General features: G+C 37.6%; 1 protein-coding gene and 1 pseudogene across 2 annotated transcripts in view; both read left to right on the top strand.

Moving 5' to 3' along the window:
• LOC114280988 (protein NLP6-like) overlaps positions 1–24,424 on the top strand; it is an 89,114-nt gene that overhangs the window by 27,306 nt on the left and 37,384 nt on the right. The window lies entirely within an intron of this gene.
• The window catches only part of LOC114282148 (DNA mismatch repair protein MSH5-like), a 49,423-nt pseudogene that overhangs the window by 11,341 nt on the left and 13,658 nt on the right, over positions 1–24,424 (top strand).

Genomic DNA, 24,424 nt, shown 5'->3' with positions numbered 1-24,424 from the left:
AAGACTTGGCAAAGACTTGACAAGGACTTGGAAGGCTTAACTTGGAAGAAAATAAAAGAAAACCAACCTATAATACATTATAATATTAAAATACCTACTAACATTCCCCCACCTATTTTAATATTATAGGTAACCAAAACTGAGATTATTAGGGAAATAAAGATATTATGCATCATGGTAGGTGTGCTCTACATTAAACCTCCATTAGTGAAACAATATCTTTACTCCAGAGCCAATAGTATGCTCAGCATTGAACTATGACTACTTAAGGGAAATAAATAATTATTGCACACACATAATATTCCAGGTGTTCACAAAAGCTTTAAAAGCTAGCACATTACGGCCTTGTGCGATCCCAGGATTCATTAGTGTGTTTAAGAATTAGCCCAAATCTCATAGGTAGCGGCCCCACTACCACACTCACATAGGTGAATTCTGTCAAGGGTGCTCCTGTAACTATGACACCTCACTCAATAAGAGCTACAGAAATTCATTAAGAGTTATTTAATAACTCAACATCTACAACGTTACAGGATAAATGCACTTACATCATAGGGATGGGTAAAAAGTAATGTAGTGCATTTCTCACGGCCATCACATGATCGTTTTTCTCATTAAACCCAGTTACGGGATCTCTAGTCCCTGGGTTGAGTATCCTCATACATGGCTCCTGCTATATTCAATGGGCTTCAACCCTATCCCCCTCGATGTATTCCAGACTCTATCTCTTGCTAAGGCCTTAGTTAATGGATCTGCAAGATTATCACCAGATTTAATATAATCCACATTTATGATGCCATTATTCATATAAAATCACACAGTATTGTGTTTTCTTCTAATAGGTCTGGATTTACCGTTATAATAACGGTTATTAACTCGACCAATTGTTGCGGTGCTATTACAATGAATCAATATAGGTGGAATCGGTTTTTCCCAACAAGAGATTTCATTTAACAAATCTCTTAACCAATTTGCTTCTTCACTGGCTGTAGCTAAAGCAATAAGCTCAGCCTCCATTGTTGAATTAGCAATAATGGTTTGTTTTTTAGATTTCCAACTTATAGCACCACCTCCCAATGTAAATAAGTAACCAATAGTTGATAATGAATCACCTGACAAGGTATTCCAATCGGCATCACTGTAACCTTCAAGTACTGCAGGATACTTATTATAAAACAAACCATATTTTATGGTACCAGATAAATATTTCATAATCCGCTCAATGGCTAGCCAGTGATCACTGTCAGGCTTGCTAGTAAACCTGCTAAGTACTCCAACTGCATAGGCAATGTCAGGTCTAGTACAGTCAGTCGCATAGCGCAAGTACCAATCATACTAGCATATTCCTTTTGATTAATTACATTCTTATTATTTTCAATAGGAAATAAACGCACATGAGGATCAAAAGGAATAAGAACATGCTTGCAGTTATAAAAATTATATTTTCTCAAAATTTTCTCAACATAATGCGACTGATCAAGAAATATACCATCACAGGTTTTGGTAATTTTCATTCCCAAAATATAATTAGCCTCACCAAGATCTTTCATATCAAAATTGCTACTAAGCATATTTTTAGTTTCCACGATGATATGCAAATTAGAGCCAAATATAAGTAAATCATCCACATAGAGGCTAATAATGACATGTGAATTCTCTTCAGATTTATAGTAGATGCATTTATCACATTCATTCGTTTTATAGCCATTCTCAATCATGCAGGAATCAAATTTCTCATGCCACTGTTTAGGGGCCTGTTTTAAGCCATATAGGGATTTAACTAGCTTGCACACTTTGCTTTCTTGACCGGGTTCCACAAAACCCTCAGGTTGATCCATATAGATTTTTTTACCCAGGTCTCCATTTAAAAAGGCTATTTTAACATCCATTTGATGAATTTTTAGATCATGAATTGCAGCCATTGCAATTAATAATCTAATGGATGTAACTCTAGTAACCGGAGAAAATGTATCAAAGAAGTCAAGATCTGCTTGTTATTTAAAACCTTTTGCAACAAGCCTTGCTTTATATTTATCAATAGTTCCATCTGGTTTAAGTTTTTTTTCTCAAAACCCATTTACAGCCAATAGTTTTAGAACCTGGTGGTAAATCTACTAATACCCAAGTTTTATTAGATAATAATGATTCCATCTCATCATTTACAGCCTCATTCCAAAAAACAGAGTCAGGAGATGCCAAAGCTTCTTGTAAAGTTATTGGAGTTTCCTCCACATTAAAAACATGATAATCAGGGCCAAAATCTTTTTCTAATCTGGCTCTTTTACTCCTTCTAGGTTCAAAAACTACAGTATCTTGGTTTTGTAAAAGGGAAGTAGAGGAACCGGTTTCAGATAAAATATTTTCTTGATAATTTTGACCCCCACCATTTTTAGATTTAAAAGAAAATTTTTCTTCATGAAAAATTGCATCACCTGATTCAAAAATTATTTTGTTTTCAATATCAAAAAATCTATAGGCTGTACTATTTGTTGCATATCCAAGAAAAGCACAAGTTGCAGCTTTCACACCTAATTTAGGTCTTTTAGGGTCCACAAGTCTAACAAAAGCTAGATAATCCCAAACCCTCAAATATCTCAAATTTGGCTTATGCCCTTTCCACAACTCAAAATGTGTAACTTTTGTTTTTTTATGTGGCACTCTATTCATGACATAACATGCAGTTAAAATTGCTTCTCCCCACAAATTTGAAGAAGCACCTGCTTCAATTAGCATAGCATTTGTTAAATCCATTAAAGTTCTATTTTTCCTTTCTGTTACACCATTCGATGCAGGTGAATAAGGTGTAGTAGTTTCATGGATTATTCCCAAAGACTGAGCAAACGAGTCGAATCCAAAAGATTCAAACTCCCGGCCTCTATCACTTCTATATCTTTTAATCTTTTTACCGAATTGATTTTCAACTTCAAGAAGGAATTCTTTAAATTTTTCAAAAGCATCACTTTTAGTTTTCAATAAGTATACATAAGTGTATTTTGAAAAATCATCAATAAAAGTGATAAAATATCTATTTCCACCACGTGTTAAAATTCCTTCAAATTCACATAAATCAGTGTGAATTAATTCTAACAATTTAGTATTTCTTACCACACTTTTATGAGGCCTTTTAGTTATTTTTGCTTAACTGCAAACTTCTCATTTCTCAAACTTATTTGTTAGTCTGGGAATTAATCATAAACTACTCATGACTCCTACATATTGGCTATTAATATGACACAGACGAGCATGCCAAAAATTCATAGAAGAGAGCATGTAAATAGAAACATGTGCTTTCTTATTTCCAACATTTAATTTAAACATTCCATCACAGACATACCCTTTTCCCACAAATATGCCTTTTTTAGTAATTACATATTGGTCAGATTCAACAGTCTGTTTGAAACCAGCTTTGTTAAGAAAATAACTTGACATCAAATTTTTCCTCATGGACGGTGTGCACAACACATCTTTTAAAACAAGCACACGTCCAGAGGTAAAATTTAGCTCAACATCTCCATACCTGAGCACCTTGGTTAAACTGGAGTCACCAAGCATAACAGTCCTCTCCTCATTAAAAGGAGTGAAATCTTTGAACCAATCTTTATCATAGCAGACATGCCTATTGGCATCAGAGTTTGCCCACCACCCTTCCACAGATTGAACCATAAAAATATCTGTAATCATAGCCACAAATGGTTCCTCGGTAACATTAGCCTGTGGTCGAGACTGTTGTTTTCGAAATTTGCAAGTTCAAGCAATATGCCCACTTTTGCCACACACAAAACATGTCACATTTGTCAGACCTTGTGAAGGGGGTTCTTGGTTCCATTTCTTTTGTCTCGGGTAATTTTTATTTTGTGGTCTTCCAGTATTTTTCCAGATTTTCTTAACTGGCTTCAAGTGACTATTTTTATGAAATCGACCTTTAGGTAAAATATTTCCAGAAGTTAAATTTACCTTTGCACTGGAATGTTCTTGTGTCATAAGCGCATCTTGTCCTTGTGCTTCCCCCTCCACCCGAATCCGTGTGATTAGAGTCTCCAAGAACGTCTCTTTTTGCTTGTGACGCATTGACTTCTGGAACTCCCTTCAAGACGATGGTAGTTTGTCAACAATACTTGCTACAACAAGATTGTCTCCAATTTTGATGCCTTCAGATCTAACTTCAGCTACTAACATCTGAAAATCTTGAACTTGCTCTACCACTGATTTTCCATCTATCATCTGATAGCGGAAAAAACGGCTTGCAGCATATTTTTTAGCGCCTGCCTCTTCAGTGTCATATTTATTCTGCAAGGCTTTCCAAATTTTCTTGGCAGTGGTGTAAGTAGTATCATAATAATCATAAAATTGATCCGAAAGACAATTCAAAAGATAATATCGACATTTATACTCATCTGTGTTGTATTTCTCGATTTTTTCAAGATGAGCAGCATACTCCTCATCGGTCATCTCTTCAGTGGGGACTTTGTTCGGATTTTTCTCGGTCAGGAGGCCACCTTGAGGAGACTGAGGTAGAAAAGCACCTTGCCTTTCTATCTCTTGAAATGGGCTCCCTTGAACCGGAAGGGCTTGTTGAGATCGCCGGTATTCTCGTTGGGCTTCTCCAGTACTGGCTCCATGAACTTTTGCTAATTGAGTCTCCTTAAAATTGTTGGTGATAATTACAAATAAAACACTAGAAAATACAAATAATAAAGTTACAATAAAGGGCTGAGACGCGGGAAATTCGCTTTCTTTAAGGAGATTCAAGCCTTCTACGGTTAGGCAAAGCCTCACACCGGTGCAGCAGAAAAAACCTTGACTTGTCCCCTCCAGGATACAACAGCCCGACTAAGTCGTATAGTTCACTAATACTGCACAATTGGTTGAACCCAAAGCTTTATCACATACACTATTTTTTATTTGCCTGATAATCTCACACAAAATATAATAAAAGCAACCAAAACTTCTTCTCGTATCTACCAAGATAGGAAATTAGCTCAATATATATAGAAGATAAGGCTTGGAAGGTTTTTTTTGGTGATAAAGAAAAGGATAAAGACTTGGAGAAGACTTGACGAGGATAAGTCTTGGCGAAGACTTGGAGAAGACTTGAAAGGATAAGAATGGGGAGACTAAGACCAAGACTTGACAAGGACTATAGCGACCCCGGTCTTTTCCCATTTGATTATGGTATCCGGACTTAGGTTCCGTAGATTCTGTCATTGTATAATTGTTGTTGTTGTCCCTTATTTTCTCATTTGGAATTATAGGATGTGTTGGGCAGGTTTGTTTCAGGTTGGTTGGGTTTAGAAATCCAGTGTTGCTGCCCAGAATTTTGACTCTTCGCTCGAGCGAGAAGTTCTTCGCTCGAGCGATCTCTTTGTTTTGGTCCTTCGCTCGAGCCAGGATAGCTTCGATCGAGCGAGGGTTGCGTTTTGAGTTAGACCTGAGAGCTGAGGTTTTTGGCTCGAGCGAGCTTTTCTTCGCTCGAGCGAGTTAGTTCGTTCTTCGCTCGAGCGATAGTTCCTTAGCTCAAGCGTGTGTCTGATTGCAGACCTGTGGGTTTGAGTTCTTCGCTCGATCGAGTCTTCTTTCGCTCGAGCGAGCTTTTGTGTTGTTGGCTCGAGCAAGGCTCCCTTGGCTCGAGCGTAGATTTTCTGTGTCTGGTCGCTCGAGCGACCAAGTATTCGCTCGAGCGAGCCTGTCAGGTTTAAATAGGCAGCAGCGTGTTTCAGATCTGTTTTTCTTGCACTTTCATATTCCAAAACCCTAGTTTCGAGTTCTCTCTCCCTCTACACACCTTCTCTCTTAGGATTGATCTACTTAGGGTGTGTTTCTACCCTAGATCCTTCATTAAAAAGATAGAGTGAGTCGAGGGCTTCCATTTAATCTGAATAGTTGGCGATTTGGAGCACTTTGGTATTTGGATATCATCTCTGTCTTCTCCATTTGGGTTGTTGTCTTCGAGGTAGGGATTTCCTACTCCATCTTATAAGTTTTGTTCTAAGTTTTAGTATTTTGATATGTTGGGGGCACTTTGGTAATTTTGGGGAAAACCCTAGTTGTATTAATTAATTAATTTGTATAATTAATTTAAGGGAATTGGGGAATTTATTGATTAAATGGTGTAGTTGGATAATTCAAATCACTCGCCTATGGAATTGTTGATATATTTATTTCCAAGTTTAGAAATAACTGTTTTGGGCTATCGGTGGAGGATAGTCGTGATTGTTGTAGACAATGCATGTGGATTAGGTATAACTGAAACTAATCACATTAGTTGAGTCATTAATTTTGACTGTTGAATTAATGCAGACATTATGTGTATTGATTGTGTGATGTATATGTTATGTGTTTACATACTTTGTTTTGTGTGGGAGGAGATAGGGGATGTACTCCACGGTTTAGGGGAAGATCTCTAAACAGGATTTTGTTTGGGAGGAGATAGGGGATGGACTCCATTAGCATCACTGTTATGTGTGCTTATCTATATTGAAGTGTTTTAATGATACAGTACTAAAATGTGTATCAAACTGGAAGTATGAAGTGTTTTGATTTGAGCTTGAGTCTCATTTATTTGTTGATATTGGAGGAATGTGAATATGATATATATAATTCACTGTGGTAAGTTTGGCCAGGTTCTGAGCCATGATGATAAAGTTGGAAAGTAAAACGTGTCTTAGACAATAGTGTCATGAGACTGTAAAATGGAGTAATTGATTATCTTGGTTAACCATCTGTTGAATGCTATTGCTTTATTCATTGCTTATATGTGGTTTAGTATTTTTCTACTGGGCTGTGGCTCACCCTATATGGGAACATCATTTTCAGGTTCAGGTGATAAGCTACCTCTAAGGACTTAGCTTGGAAGGGACTTGGATTTCGAAGACTATCTTTAGTTAATTGTCTTTATTTATTAGTACATGTAAACATCCAAGCCAAGGGCTTTTCTTGTATTGAGTTAGAACTCATCTTTTTGTATCCAAGTGTTGGCTTGGAAAGATGTAAGCCTGTAGGGCATTTTATTCGATGTTACATGTAATGCTTTTATTTAGTAATACTCTGATGAATGAATTAATGAATTGTTTCCTTTAAATAGTGCATGTCAATGACATATATATAATGGGTTTATTTTGAGGGCGTTACAACGACTTGGAAGGCTTAACTTGAAAGAAAAGAAAAGAAAAGAAAACCAACCTATAATACATTATAATATTAAAATACCTGCTAACACATAATATTCTTAGCAGGCTTGACTGAGAGATCTAACATGTCTCTTTCCCTAAACTATCAGCTATTTTTCTACAGTTTCCATTTATACAAGATTCTTTACTTACTATCATGAAACTAGCTAGTTCTGGCAAGATTTCTGATAGACCAAGAACCAATTGCCCCTTCAAATCATAGATGGTGAAGGTCTGTCATAAAATTTTAGTGGATATGGGCATAGCATCTTTCTGCACATAGATTAAATCCATTGTGATGGGTTCATGGATCTATATAACATGAGTGTTTTGTTCAATGGAAGAGTTTAGGTTGGTTCTGTATTTTTTTCATGTTGCTTCAAAGCACCATATTAGTTTATGTCCATTCATGGTATTGTTGACACTGCATTGAGATGGTTAAATATGTCACACATGAAATCAATTTTGGTATATACACACCCAGATATTTATATAAGATGCTTTCTCCCCTATCTGTGTCCCCATCCCCAAAAATTCCCTTTCCTTTCTTATTATTTTGCTTTTTCTTAAATTGACAGATTGATATACCTTCGAGTAACAGGGATGGATGATGGGTTAAGCATCAAGGAGAGAATTTGTTTTGTACATTAAAAACTTGCGCATCTAACTTTTGTGTAATGATGCTATGTATTTCATAGAACTTTCAAAATTGTGTAGTTATGTTCAAATCATGATTGTGTGATAAAAAGGCTTGGTGTTATACTTTCTGTCTGCGATGCCTTTAGGAAACAAAATAACTCCACGCGTATGATAGAGCTATGCTCATAGTGAGAACAGTTGTAAGAGAAATCATCATGTGCTTTTACATGCATCATGCTTCAGATAGTGATACGTTATATGTCAATTGTGGCTCTATCTCTCACTCTCTTTGATGTTTAATTACATTGCTGGTGTTATAATCTATTTCAATTTCAGTTTGATAGTTAATGTAAGTCCATGGTTGTGGCTCACTGGACACGCTTTTCTTTTTTGAAATTTATTTACTGTGGCCTTCAAGTTCTCTTCTTTAGTCTTCACCCGACAAAATAATAACTAATTCAATAACATTAGATTCTTGTTCTTTATCCATGTTTCTCTCTTCACTTCCTTTATTTTTTTGGGGGTGTGACATTGACCCAAAATTTCTAGACGTGATAAGATAACCTTTAATGCAGTATAGATTTGTTTTCCCTGATACCTATTTAAAGTACCTTTTGCTTTGTCTACAACTGAGTTCTATGATGGACATCAGAAGTGATGTCCAAGTTCATGTGAGTGGAGGGCTTCTGGCCATATTGGAGAATGAAAGGATCGTAGATACAATTGAACAAAAAGAATGTGGGAGTGCATCAATTACAATCGACTCTGTTACGAAGATTTCTCTGTATCTTCCTACATGTCTTTCATTCTAAAATCTCCAAGTTAAATAAGTCTATAAATTCAAGCCCTTTAATACATGTAAGACTTCACAAAAAAAATCTAGAAACAAGTTTCTTAAAGTTGATGCGGCTGCTCATGAGGCATTGCAAATATTTCAAATAGACAAACATCCAAGCCATATGGGCATTGGCAGAGCAAAAGAAGGGTAAATGCTTAAACAACTCTTGATGTTTTTGTTGATTACAAATGTTTGTTGATATTCTTGAATTGCAGGTTCTCTGTGTTTGGGATGATGAATAAGGTATGCAAAAGCCATTTGCTTTTCAATTCTGCAGTATCTTTTGGATTTGGAATAAATTAGTTGTGCTTATTTCATTGTGTAACGCCAATGGGTAGATGTCTCTTGAGGTAAATTCAAATTGAGAAATTTACTGTTCTACTACTTCTAACCATTTTAACCCAAGACCCCTAGATGATGGTTTACTTTGCACTAGGAGCTGGTTCCTGAGGCCTGTACTAGATCTTGATGACCTTAATAGTCGTCTTAATGTTGTATCCTTTCATCCCCTCAAGATTACTTTAATGTTATCAGGACTAAATGACTAGTTTGAAATCCTAGAACATGACATAGTTAACCTGAAAGCATTGTAAGATGAGGTTTGGCTGAAATCAAGCCCTGAGCATGAAATTTAGAAATCCACATTTCTAACTATTCCATGAAAGGTGATTACATAACTAAACATGAACTAAGAAATGGATTCCCCTGCATTTGAATTCTGTATCCTCAATCTACCTTGCCAAAAATTCATATACTTTAACAGAATGAAGATATCATTCTTCCTTTGTTTTGAAGAACTGTTGGCTTCTTTACGGGAAACCCTGAAGTCGGTCAAGGATATCCCCCACATACTCAAGGTGCACTAATATCTTATCTATGCTCTTTCTTCTATCTATATCCTACATTTGTATTATTTCCAAAATAAAGAATTTAAACTTTCTTTTTCAATTAGTAACTGCAGACATGAATTAGTGGCTGGAAACTCAGCAATTTTTCACACTTTCAATATATTAACTATTTCTATCTGATTTAAAGGTTTGCAAAAGTGCAAACCTTTAAATTAGTTTAATGACTTCACACAACCCCTTTTTTTGCTTTGCTGAAAAGAGTCATTTTTTAAATGGAGATTTTGCCTGAAATTTGTAGTTGTAGCACATTGCCACTAGTTATTTTGAACACTTCTTATTATTATGTGGTTCAAAATGATGGGCACAAAAAATTTTTTTATTATGTTTCTTTTATGAATCTTTATTTAATCAAATTCTAAAATTTATGAATCTTTTGCTTTTGCTTCTGGAAGAAATTCAACTCCCCAAGTTCTGCATGTACAACTGGCGATTGGACAGCTTTTCTGAAGGTAAAATTCCCACTTTCATGGTATTTGTTCCGTGTACAGTTGTTACAATAATCCATTTTACACTTTCTCTTATAGAGCATCTGTTCACTCCTACATGTGAACAAGATATTTGAAGTTGGCATTTCTAGAAGTCTTTGAGAGCAAATGAAATATTTGAATTTGGGCATTGTTCAAAAGGTATGAAAACTATTAGTTCAACTAATTCTTTCTAAATTTGTGTGACATATACTCACAATCTCTTGTTCATGTGTTTAAATTTGTCACAGGCTGAATCATGCATTTCAACAGACTTGGCTTATGTATATGAATTGGTTAGTTTATCCATAGACCTTAATATTTCATTAGGCTACTTTGTATGTACTTTGCTAAGATTCCACAAAGTTCCGAGATCAGGAAGTTCTGTCCTTCAATCTAGGGTTAGCCAATGACTTCAATAAGATGCCTGAAAATGTATCCCGCTCTGCTCTACTGGCCACACACCTTCACGTGTGCTCAAAGTTCTGTTTGTGTCTGTCTAAAGGACTTTTAGTCTAGTAACATTAGAACTCTTGCTTGAAACTAAGCTTTTGATATTTTATCCCTAATTATTTGTGAGAGCCTTATTCAAAGCTGTATGCTCATTTAAAAGAAAAGGGGGAAAAAAAAAAGCGCAAAAGAGAGGAAATTATTGTATTGGAGAAACTTGTAGATTGAGAACAATATATATATATATATATTTTATTATTCTAGAACAAGGTCTGAAAATGACGAAATAAGGCTTGGTTGCCAGTGTAACCAATGACTATGTTGTTGATTTGGTTCAAATCTTTTCTTAACTTTCTTTAGTTCTGATGTAAACTAGTGGAGTGGCTAAGACAAACAAAAAGGGATGAATATTAGATGAAGCTAAATGATACATAAAGCCTTATATTTGTTATCTACATCTTGCCCTCCCCAGGCCCCACTTTAGCGAGGCCCTTGTGCACTGGGTCACCCTTTCTTATTTATTTTCTACATCTCTGTCACTTGTTTCAGCCTCCCAACCTCCCTTTCCTTTTTTCTGCCAAGATGTTAAACCTAACATCCGCACTCCACATCCCTTGCCCAAGTGGGAATCATTTAGTTGAAGCTATTGTTGCAGTTTTTTTTGCAATGCAAGAATTACAGGTGACCTTGCAAGTGCAGTTGAAAAGGGCTTTCAATGTGAAGTATTGCATTTCTGTAATCATTGATTCATTGATTTTATTAATCTCTTTGTTTTTTACTAGTTTCTTCTTTATTCATTTTTCTTCAATTGTCTACTTGCTTCTTTCTTTATTACGTTTTGAGTAATTTTCTTGTGTGTATGCTTGTGTTGTGTTGTGTAGGTGATTGGTGTTATTGATGCAAGTAGAAGTAAAGACAAGGGTTATGGGACAATAGTGAAAGAAGGGTTCTGTGACGAGGTAATACATCTTTCCTATTGGTGATCTTATCTTATTTCATAAATTTAAAGCCTTTAGGCATTTTCTATAGTACTGTATTCTCTTATTTATTGCAATTTTAAACCAAACCAAACCAAGCCTAGCCTTAAGTCCCATCAAATGGGGTAGGATTATATATTGCAATTATGAATTAGAAAATTTTAATTTGTTTACCTTGTGCCTTAGCCACCTACTTTATCCACTGCCTTCTTTATAAAATCTTCAAATAACAAGATTAGTAGTGAAATGATTGAGTTTGTTGTTATATAAAATTCATGAGTCATGATACAAGGTCCGTCGTATTCTTACTGCTAGTTTTCTTAATATCTGCAACTATTCCTCTTCCCCCCCCCCCCCCAACCCCACTTTTGACAAATCAGTCCACCATGTTGAATTGCAGTTGGATGAGCTGAGACAAATATATGAGGAATTGACAGAATTTTTGGAAGAGGTGCTTGTTTTTATTTTCTTTTCAGACCAAATTCAGAAATGAATTTGATATGGAGTTCACATATTTTGATAACACAATTGCTTTACAGGTGTCATCATTGGAACTTGCTAGGCTTCCTATTATGTCTGGAGACAAGTTTCTTCCTTGTATTGCTTACCTACATCAAATAGGTTGGTCTCCGTTTCAATACCAATTTTAAAAATTATTAGATATTGAATGAATGATCCCATCTTCATATGGATTGAAGATTTCTTGATGAGGAACAGGTTCGATCCATCCAACATTAGTTTCTTCTATTCTTTATTTTCTTTCATCCATTCACAGAGGTCTTCCAACTGTAAAAACTTGTGGCGCATGACCAAACAGGCAACATATAAGAGCAAAATAATAATAATAATAAAAACTATAGAAAGTAATCTTCTTTACATTAACTTGAAAATTTTAATTTAGATTTTATTATCCATCTTGAAATTGTCCTAGAATCACTAGACTACGATACACATGGACATGATAAATTACATGACATTTCCTTTTAAAAGATCATGAGAATCTCGCTTTAACAAGAGTTTTCTTGTAATATTCTTAATCCGAAGAACACTTTCTATGATTCTTTTCGTTTTCATTTTCTTTTTTTAAAGTATGCCAATTGGGATTGCTATGTCGGTTATTGATTTTAAGCTCTAGTACATTGATTGATGCTATGGCTTTTTTGTTTAAATGTAGGTTACTTGATGTGTGTTTTCGAAGAAAAACTTGATGAAACCACACTAGAAAATCTTCAAGATTTTGAATTTGCTGTAAGTCAATCAATGACCTAAATTGGAATTAGTAGTTTATGCAATTAATTTGTATATTTTCATTCATACTAGAAAATGTGCCACCAAATGTAGTTCTCAGATGAAGATGGAGACATGAAAATTTTTTTCTATCGCACCTCGAAGACACAAGAATTGGACAACCTTCTTGGGGATATATATCACAAAATCCTAGGTCTGTAGTCTAATTCACTCTTCTGCCATGTGTTTTTATTCCAGATGACAATTTCTAAACTGCTTGGCCAAGAAGCACATACATTACTTAAAAAAAAGTGCCATGTTTGCATCTGACAGCATATTGAACATTGACACTCATTGGACACCCCCAACATGTGTCCAAACGTGTCTTATTATTATTATTTTGTGGAACCAGACATGCTTTGGACACTTGAGGGAAACACGTGTTCATTGCTTAAATGCTTATAAAACACATTGCAAGTTTGAAAAAGTCAACTTTGGAACCTATGATTAAAATAAAAATAATGTGGATTTATACCAAATCATTGATAAACTTAATGTAGCCCCAACAGTGTACTTGTAAGTGATTCAATGATGCTTTTTAAAAAAAATTAAAAACAGATTAATGTCTTATCTTCCATTCCTTTTTGAAGACATGAAGAGGGCAATTACGAGGGACTTGGTGTCACAAATTCTTCTATTCTCAGCACATCTTCTCAAGGCTGTGAATTTTGCAGCTGAACTTGACCGGTAATTTAGTAACATCTATTTTATTTGCATTGCAATATCTTGTTAGGTTTTCATGTCTTCTTTTTTCTTTTTCTTTTTTTTATGACATATATTTCCTCACTATATTTTTTCACTTTTCATAAAAAAAAAAAAAAAGGAAAAGTAAAATTCCTCACTGTATTTTTTCATGTTGTCACCCAGCTTTTTATCACTGGCATTGGTTGCTCGTCAAAACAATTATGTGAGGCCAACTTTGACTATAGAAGACTTGCTTGATATGCAGAATGGAAGGTTAGGTTGTCTAGTATAGTCTACAATATGTCAATGATTTTATTTGCAAGGTCATATTATAATAGATTAGAGAAAAAATTGGGCATCCACCAAGGGAATCCTAACAAGTAGTTAATTCAGACATGTTTTCTAGGAAATGACTGTAGATACTTTCATTCCCAATGATACAAAGATTCAAGATGATGGTATTTGTAGTTAAACATCTCTAAGTATATTGGTTTCTTACTCCACTCATCAATAAAGTCTTTTCTCATTCAAATATACTAGTTATTCTTGTTAAACTCTTCAGGAAGGATTAATATCATCACTGGCCCTAATTATTTAGGGAAAAGTATCTACATAAAGCAGGTCAATAGTTATTATATTTCTCTTGATGGAACCAACATGCTCTCCTTCACTTTCTTTTTCTCTCTCTCTCCTTTGAATGATTCACCCACATTTATCAGTAGATATATGTCATATGTTTGAGTCTTCATGTAAGTGTCTAATTTGCAATCCTATAAGTTAGAATGTAAAATGAAGGAATTTAGGATTGGGATTTAGGAGGAGGAAGAAGAAGAAGAAGAAGAAGAAGAAGAAGAAAGAGAAATTTTATATATATTGAATAATCATTGTGCCTCAACTTTATATTAGTCAAATGTATATACAAACCCTAACATAGCAATATGACCATCGTACCCTCAACTTAAGTAAATATTAACAAGAGAACAAAAGAACAAAAATAAGTATTCTAACACTCCCCCTCAAGCTAGAGCACAGAGATCGAACATGGCCAGGTTGATGGATAAACGATGAAACGAAGGCCGAGCCAAAGACTTGGTTAGAATATCACTTAATTGATCGGCAGAACGAACATAAGGAGTCACAAGTTACTTGCGGAGTAAGAGATCACGAATAAAATGGCAATCAACTTCGATATGTTTGGTGCGTTCATGAAACACGGGATTATTGGCAATGAAGATAGCAGCTTGATTGTCACAAGACATGCTCATAGGAATGGGAACAGAAAAGCCAAAATCTTGGAGAAGAGACTGAACTCAAAGCATCTCAGAAGCAGTATGGGCTATGGCACGATACTTAGCCTCGACACTAGAACAAGAAACAACAGTCTGTTTCTTGCTACGCCAAGTAACAAGATGTAGACGTGCCCGAGGACTCCCGAGCTCCGCGCTGCGAAGGCGCGAAATTCGTTTGCTCTCTAGCTACTACAAGTTCGGACTCGTGTCACGGTTCTGAATCTAGTCTCACAATGTGCGATATGAGACCGATAAATCACCAAAGAGTTTAGATCCGGCAAATCGTTTTGGAAAACTGATTTTAATAAAGAAGTGCCAAACATGGACTGCTTTGCCAGATACAGAGTCGCCACCTAAATGTTTTATTTTGGAAAATTTAGGAAATCCTGACTCGTGCCTAAGACCACGTGTTCGTCATCACCAAAGTTGTCTCGGTTCGGGAACTTGGGTATGAGAGGGGAAGGTCATGCAATGAGCACCCCCGCTTGCCCGATCAAAGATCGGCCTTTACTAACATGATATCTTGTTTTTGAAAATACATGTGTTTTTATTCCGGTTATTAACCTAGAATTACTATGTGATGCGCACAATATATAAGTATAGAATAGATCGTCTAAGTTGGAACAAAACATTGCATGTTCGTTTGTTTGAAAATGGGTTTGAAGTTTGCTACTCACAAGTAGGCTAAATCATGGATTTCGATGAATTGTTCCAATTCAAGTAATCCAACATTCACCCACAGGCATTCAGACAGTTATATCAAATAAGCAGTTAGCCTCATGGCAAGCATGCTTTCATGGTAACATTAGCACACATGCAGTATGTTAAAGCGTAAACACTCACAATATACTCCGAGCCAAAACAAAGAATTAGTTAGAAATCATGCATGATCCTAGTTCATGTTAAGATTGTTAATGCAACACATGCGACATGCAATTAGAAATAGGCTCAGCTATTCTAAGATAGCATATGAAATGCAACTTGGTACATGTATTCAAGTAGGAATTGAAATACAATGTAGTTAGTATGATGCGCCGAGCCTGGTGCATGCAAAACAGATGAATGATGCACGCATGCAAAGCATAAGGATGCTAATCGAAATATGTCCTAAAACTAACCATCGTAAGCGGTTAAGTAAAAGGGAGAAAGAAATGGGGGTTGGAAGACATGCATCACACACACGCACGCTTATTACAACAATACGCCCTCTCGACGGAGGGACCGAATAAGAAGCTAACTAGTTAATCTAAGCTAATTAAACTAATTATTACAAAATGAATTGAAATAGCTACATGCATTAACTATTAAAGGTACAGAAGCTAAGTAAAGCAATAAAACAGGAGGTTCTCAGAGGGAGAAGACTTGATGCATGCTCGGTCGCTTTGTTCGGAAATCCATCGCGATGCCCCAAGTTGCCTCTGTTTGCAATTATTTTTAGAACCTTGCACAAAGCTCCAGAAAGCTTGAACTCCATCCAGGAGACCTCTAGGGATGCTGCCGACCAGTTACTGGGGAGGGAGGCCACCTGCCGACCACTTTTTGTGCTGAAAAACCAGAAAAAGTGGTCGGCCAGCTAGTAATACTGGTCGACCGACCAGTTGTTGCTGCTGAATTCCAGTTTGCTGCAACAGAGAGCAAGAAAGGGCATGGCAATGTGTTTGCAAGGTATGTGTGCACAACCACCTTCCCTATCATGTCATGAACTTAAGGGAGTGTGGTTCTCGACCCTCGGGCCACCAATCACGCATCTCGATGCATGATGGCCGAGAAGTCCAATTGTACAATTCAATATGAAATGAATACACGAGTAAACACATAAGGCCTAAAACTCTATCATGCTTGATCAAGAGCGTCAGCGACCGAGAATTGAGGCACGTTTCATCACTTCAAGTATGAAATGTTCCTCGTTCCTCGAGTTTGGACTAACACCTATTCCAAACAACAATGCAAGCAACAAGTAACATGCGAACAATGCTAATGCATGCATGCACAATGCAATGCAACAAGGGCAACTTAGCAATGTTAGGGACATGCATACTCAATGCAACGAAACAACTTGGCATACACAATGCAAATAACCACATGGCATACACAATGCAAAGTATGATGGCATACTCAATGCAATGAACAATAAGCATGCAAACAACATGTAAATAAACATGCTAAATGGACTTAAACTAAAATGGACAGACCTCAGCCATGCCCAAATCAGTGGTCATAATGCTAAAATGAAGGTACCGAAAACACATGCAAACATGCATGCCAATTAGCTCACCAATTAAGGCACTAAGGTGCAACTCTCAAGAGCACTTAAAGAGTGAAAATCATGGAAGTGTAATAACACTAAGTGCACTGAGATTAAGCAAGAAATGATGCCAAATCATTCAAACAACACAAGTTTGGCATGGCAGGGTCCTTAAAGCATGAAGCTATTAAAGAGGACTACAAAGGGGGGCATACAATACAAGGCACAAATGCATGAACTAAGCATGGACAGAGTTCAAATAGGTCTTAACAAAGACCAAAATATGCTGAGATGAAGACTCAAAGGCCTAGGCATGCAAGCATACACACTAAGCCATAAACTAGGCAACAATGCATAACACTTAAAGGCACTTAAAGCATGAATGAAGTGGGAATATGGCAATGGCACATGCTCTGAAATCAAGTATTAAATGATGCCAAATCATCCAAATAGCTCAAAGATAACATGCATGAGGCATCAAAACACAAAGCTAGAAAGGCCAATTGCACTACAGCTATACAAAGCAAGAAACATATGGTCGAGGCAACCCAAAATGGTCTTAGAGCATGTCAAAATGAGTTTAAAACATGTATGGAAGGAAGCCAAAATAAGCTAGCATGGAAAGCATGAGGCATGATGCATACAAGGCAAATAAGGTGGATTACATTACACCTATTAAGACCAAGCGTGGGATGACTCAACTAATAAAAATCAGAGTTATGTCATGGCAAAATAACCCCAAAAATACATTGAAATGATAGCTCGCAAGCTTAGGCATGAAGGCATACACAACGACCCATGTTAAGGCATAAAGGACCAACCATCCAACGCATTGAATAAGTGACAAATGTAAGTGTATGACCACACTACATGGACTGAAATAACATAACGAAAGATGCCAAAACATTGAAATAGACCAAGTAATGCATGCTAGTGAACTTGATACACAAAGCTAACAAGCTAGAATGCATTATAGCTATACAAAGCATGGCATGCATGACCAAGACAACATAAATCAGACCTTAAACATGCTAAAACATGAACAAAGTCTTCTTGAAGTTAAGCCAAAAGCATGCTAAAATGACATGTTAAAGCATGAGACACATTAGGCTACTTCATGGAAATGCACTACAAGTGCATGGAGCATGCATAGGGCTATTAAACCAAACCTTGACAGAGGTATATCATGGTAAAACAACACCAAGAACATATTGAAATGGATTCAAAATAAGCTAGAATGACATGCTACTTCATGAAGCATACAAGACTAGTTTGTAAGATTTACACTACAAGTGTATTATGCATGCAAGGGATGATCAAGACAACCAAAAATAGTGGCATGCCATCTCAAAATAACCCCGAATACATGCTAAGAACAAGCCAACACAAGCTTAATAAACATGCTCAAACATGAGGCATATATGGCAAGTATACAAGACACAAGGAGAGGGGATGACCCTCTCCTATTTGGGACTCCAAAACCACCTTTCCAGTGGTAGAAAGGTCATGCAAAGGCTACAACAAAAGCCAAAAGGGATGGCTCAAAATAAGGCCTAACAAGGCCTAAGAGGGGATAGATCACCCCCAACGAAAAAGTGACCTTAAACAAACATTTTAAGCATGCAAAAACAGAACTTTTTCCAGTAGAAAGTTAAGCTTAAATCAACATGCAAGTAGGGCTAAAAGCTTAAGCAAAAATGGGGGATTTAAAGGTTAGAAACTCACCCTTGAAGACCTCCTTCAAAGCTGCAACTCCAGCAGCTTCTTTGAGCTCAAACCAGTCTCAGAACTCCAAAAACAACTTCAAGGGACCTCAGCTCCAAGAGTATGGTGTTTGAGTGTGTGTTTGTGTACAAAAGTGAGACAAAATGACACTTTAAGGCACAAAACAAGAGCAAAAGAGAGATATAGATACAAATGTGTATGTATAACTCAAACCACCAATTTCTGAACCTAAAGGAGAGAGGAGGGGGTTCTCTCTTATAGAGAACCAAAAGCAAAGCTTCTTGAAGAAGCTAAGGTTCAAGGCCATCCCTCTATACACGTGTATGGAGGATGGTTTCAGTGTCTTCCAGCTGTGTCAGTTGGAAGAAAATATCTCCAAAAAAGTGACAAAAAGCAGTCGACCACTTGAAGTGGTCGGCCAACTACTTAAAGTGGTTGGTCGACCACTATAAGTGGTCTCCCACAACAAAAACTGGTCGGCCATGGGTAGGAGAAGTCTACACACTGAAAGCACGGTGGTGGTGTGGTAATCGACCAGAAAAGGTGGTCCAAAGACCAAGAAAGCTAGTTATCCGACCAGAAAACTGGTTGACAGAAGGAAAAGTGGTCTCTAAGGAGAAAAACTGATCTCCCACCCTTGTATAACCTTTCAAACAAGGAAAACAAGTTTTGTACAAAAAACAAACCAAAACGGATGCAAGACGAAAGTTCGGGAGGCAAGGCACGCGGCCAAAAGCCTCGAAAACTAGTCTACGGGCATCAAAAGTGGTATACGACCACAAAAGTGGTCTCCCGGACCACAGTGTCTCTCTAGGCAGAGGCAACAAGGTGTGGTTCAAAAACCACGCCAAACAGAGAACATTAAGCGGTTCCGAGACAAGGCGCGGCGCCGAAGGCTCCAAAAACCGAAAACTAGTCTCAAAACGGAAAAAGTGGCCTACGACCACAAAAAGTGGTCTACGACCACAAAGAGATGGTCTACAAGACCTCTCCCTTCCTCCAGGAAGAGAAAACAAGGTTCGGTCCACAAACCGAGCCGAAGCACAAAAGGTTCAGAGGCCCGGAGGCAAGGCTCTCAGCCAAACCTTCGAAAACTCAAAACGAGCACCACATGCACCATCACCGAGCGCTCAATCGATGACATCTGAGTCTTAAGGTTGGTCAAAAATAGGGTGTCTACACAAGATTACCACTAACAAAAGTACAATAGGCCGAGGTGGAACGGCGGTCAGTCTTATTACTAGCCCAATCAGCATCACTAAAGCCAGCGACAGACAAAGAGGAAGATGGGCAATAGAGCAAACCCCGACCTAGAGCATGTTTCAAGTATTGCAAGATATGACACAGCCACAAAATGGGGTTGGCGGGGAGCATGCATAAACTGACTGACCACATCCACGGCATAGGTAATATCTGGACGAGTGACAGTGAGATATATTAACTTCCCAACCAACCGACAATAATAACCAATATCGGGAAATTAGTCTCCAGTGTCACCATCAAGCTTGACACTAGAATCTATGGGAGTATCACTGGGGCGAGTGCCTAAGAGGCCAGTCTCAGTAAGAAGATCAAGAACATACTTCCGTTGAGAAAGAAACAAGCCCTGAGAAGAGGGGGCAACTTCAATCCCAAGAAAATACCGAAGATGGCCCAAGTCTTTGGTGTGAAATTGTTGTTCCAAATACTGCTTCAAATCAGTAATACCATTGGAGTCACTCCCTGAAATGATAATGTCATCCACGTAAAGAATAAGAACAATACTCCTAGTAGATGAGTGGCGAACAAAAATAGAGTGATCAAAGGTGGAACGGTGAAATCCATAGGCAAGCATAACAACACTGAAGCGATCAAACCAGGCACGAGGGGATTGCTTAAGACCATACAAGGCCTTCCGCAATCGACAAACAAGATGCTCTTGGCCGGGAACAACATAGCTAGGGGGCTGATCCATATAGACCTCCTTTTGGAGATCTCCATGAAGAAAGGCATTCTTGATATCAATTTGATATAACGGCCAAGACCGATTAACTACAACAGATAGAAGAATCCGAATAGAGTTAAGACGAGCCACAGGAGAGAAGGTCTCCAAGTAATCAACACCATAGGTCTGGGTGTAGCCTTTAGCTACCAAGCGAGCTTTAAGTCGCTCAACAGTTCCATCAAGAAGATACTTAAATCCAACGACAACCCACAATAGATTTGCCAGACGACATAGGGGTAAGTTCCCACGTCTGATTCCGATGAAGAGCATGCATTTCCTCATCCATGGCATGCTTCCAACCATAGATGGACATAGCTTGCTGATAGGTACGGGGAATGGAAATACTGGACAAGCTACAAGCAAAAGAGTGAAGACCAGGAGAGAGGCGATCATAAGAAACGAAATGAGCAATAGGATGTTGAGTGCAAGTTCGTTTACCTTTGCGGAGTGCAATAGGAAGGTCATCAGATGGCATATCAGCAGGTGGAACAGGGGCTTCAGATGATGGAGATGAACTGGTCGGGCCATAAGACATAATGCGACGAGCTTGAGACCGTTGATAAACCTGCAAAGGAGGAGTAGAACCGAGAGGAGATGGAGAGGATATAGGAGTGGATATGGAAGGAGCATAAGAGGGAAGAGTAGGAGTGAGAGAGGCTGGCTCCCCCTCACGTGAAGAGAGAAGATCAATAGATAACTGTTGCCTAGAGGAAGAAAAAAACAGAATAGACTAAAAAAAGGTAACATCAGCACTGACAAAGTAGCGACGTGACTCAAGATGATAACATCGATACCCTTTCTAAGTGAGAGAATAACCTAAGAACACACACTTGCATGCTCGAGGAGATAACTTATCCAAACCAGGGTCAAGAACATGGACAAAGGCCACACAACCAAAAATGCGAGGAAGCAAGGGAAAAGAATATGTTGTGGGATATAACAGAGAATAAGGAGATGTGTGTACAACCCTAGGCATGCGATTGATAAGCAAACAAGCGGTGAGAACTGCATCGCCCCAAAACTGTTTGGGGACATGCATATTAAACATTAGTGTGCGAGCAACATCTAACAACTGGCAGTGTTTCCACTCTGCAACACCATTTTGAGGGGATGTATGAGAACAACTAGTTTGCTGGATAATACCATGAGTATCACAAAAGGTAGTTACAATAGATTGCACATATTCTAAGGCATTATCAGACCGAAATATCTTAATACGTTTGCCAAATTGAGTAAAGATTTAATTATAAAACTTAGAGAAGATGGAAGGCAAATCAGATCTTTATTTCATTAAAAATAACCAAGTCATCCGAGAGTAATCATCCACAAAAATAACAAAATAAAAGAACCCATTAACAGTGGGAGTTCTAGAAAGACCCCAAATATCTGTATGGACAAGAGCAAACGACTCAGACACACGACTAACACTACGACCAGGAAAAGAATTACGGTGATGCTTCCCAAATTGACAGGCTTCACATTCAATTTGAGAAACATGACTCAAACCCGGAACAACTAACTTGAGCTTAGCCAAGGAGAGATAACCCAAGCGAAAATGCCACTAAAGAGGAGATACACTAGCACTCAACACAGTAGATGGAGGATGAAGAGAGGTCTCAGTGTCCAAAAAGTATAAGCCATCCTTTTCATGCTCTGAACCAATCATCCTCTTGGTTTGGAGGTCCTGCAAAACACATGAAGTAGGATAAAAGGTTATCGAACAATGGAGAGCTTGAGTCAATTGGCTAACAGAAAGCAAATTAAATGGAAATTTAGGAACATAAAGACTAGAAGGTAAGGAAAGGGATGGAGTGGGATTGTCACGACCCAAACCCGCCCCTAAAAGTTTGGCATCGTAACCGGCCAGTAATCCAAGATTACCACAGGCCTTCCTGTACAAAACGTAAATAATCGGGGCTAGCGGAAGCAAAGACAAAATACGATAAGTCCAAAGAGATGTGCATTTATATGAACAAATATTTACATGCCAAAAATGTTAATTTACCCACTTACATTACATAACACATAACGAAATATCAAACACAAAACAAAGCTTGCTAACGGCCTTCTAGGCCTAACCCCAACTCGGAGGCACCCAAAACACTTGGTAGGCTTCCAAAACGGCGGCTCGGTTCAAGACTCCACCTAGGCTTGACTCCCAGAACGCTCACTTATAAATACATATATAAAAACAGTGAGCTAAAGCCCAGTGAATAACATTAAAGTAAAAGGGTAGTGAACGAATTCCACATATAAGATACACGTAAAACAAATCATTCATAACAGAACATAACATAATGGTACATCTCACAGGATATAACACATATCGTCTTCCGACTAGAGAATCGGTTCTGGTTACTGATTAACACATATCACCACAATGAAGTGGCTAATGAGATCTCATATCACGTGTATGTCATGGACCCGCACTAATGTGCCGTCCCCCATGACTTGGGACTATCCGTAGATGCCATAGTAGATTCACAAATAGGATATTCGTTCACACAGTCAGATAACACTTTGAGAAAACATAGCGTATCAATACCAGTGAAAACATAAGTTATTTCAACATAACTTTACAGAAATGTTACTCATCGTGGGTTTCCAAAACCGATTGCGCGGTCTTCGAGTTTTGACCTACAAATACCAACATTATAACACACTTTCTTAACACATATTGCCATCGAATCAATTAGTTAATGCCATTCTATTCTTTCTTTACTTTATTTCATGTTTATGAGATGCTAAATGATGCAAATGACATGTGAAAATCAAGTAAATGAAGGCCTGGAAGTCTGAAAACGTCAAAAGAGAAAAATTGGAAAAAAAAATACTGTTTGGCCGCACGAGCGGTGGAACTGCAGTAGCCAAAACACTATTTGGCCACTCGAGCGGTGGCTCAGGCCGCTCGAGCGGTTTGGGTGAAAAACCAGTCCCATTTTCTGCTAATCCGTGGGTCTCCCTCCTTTGCAAAAACAACATCAAATTTATGAAAACAAGGCCCAAGCACTTGAAAACAACTCAACTTAAACATCAAAACTTCTAAACAAAACCCAAATGCATCATTTCTTAAGTCCATGGAGTTTCCTCCCCAAATATGACAAGTATAAACATGAATCATAATAATATGCCAAGTATGCTCAAAAATGCATCCTAGGTTAAATACAACACAATACTAGCAATTATACATAATTTCCCTTTCATTCCATTTACTTACCATAAGATCGTGGGTGAATCAACCTTATTTCAAGAAATTAGAAAGAGATTCTTACCTTAATTAATTAATTAGAGAAGTTTAGGCTTGATTCCCCTTTCTTTCCTCTTCTTCCCTTTGGTTCCCCCTTTCTCATGACCTCTCTCTCTCTTTCTCAGATATTTTCCACTTTTGTTGAGTCAAACAAGGGTCCTTATCTTTATCTATACATCATATATATAATTGTGCCAAAAACTTGAGCCAAACATGGCTTAGCGAATCAGACAAAAATCAGTTCTCAATTAAATTTTCCAAATGGCTCTAAAAATTCCCAGTAACATATAAGCGTGTTCAATTTCGTTTTCCGAACCCATTATGGTCGTCAATTTCAGTCCCGAAGTTGTAGGCTCAACAGATATTTTTCCAATTCAAATAGATAGTCCCCAATTAATTCATATTAGCGCATAATTAATTACGGATAATTGTGACATGCGTTTTGGGCCGTTACAGGGATGAAGAGGACCTTGACCATAGACAGGTCGAGAAGATCCATCAGCAAGTATAATTGTATGATC

This window comes from Camellia sinensis, chromosome 7 (assembly GCF_055761805.1).
Source record: "Camellia sinensis isolate YWXY chromosome 7, ASM5576180v1, whole genome shotgun sequence".
Taxonomy (NCBI): domain Eukaryota; kingdom Viridiplantae; phylum Streptophyta; class Magnoliopsida; order Ericales; family Theaceae; genus Camellia; species Camellia sinensis.
Note: the sequence above shows the minus strand (reverse complement) of the source record. Positions and strands in the feature narration are given on the sequence as shown.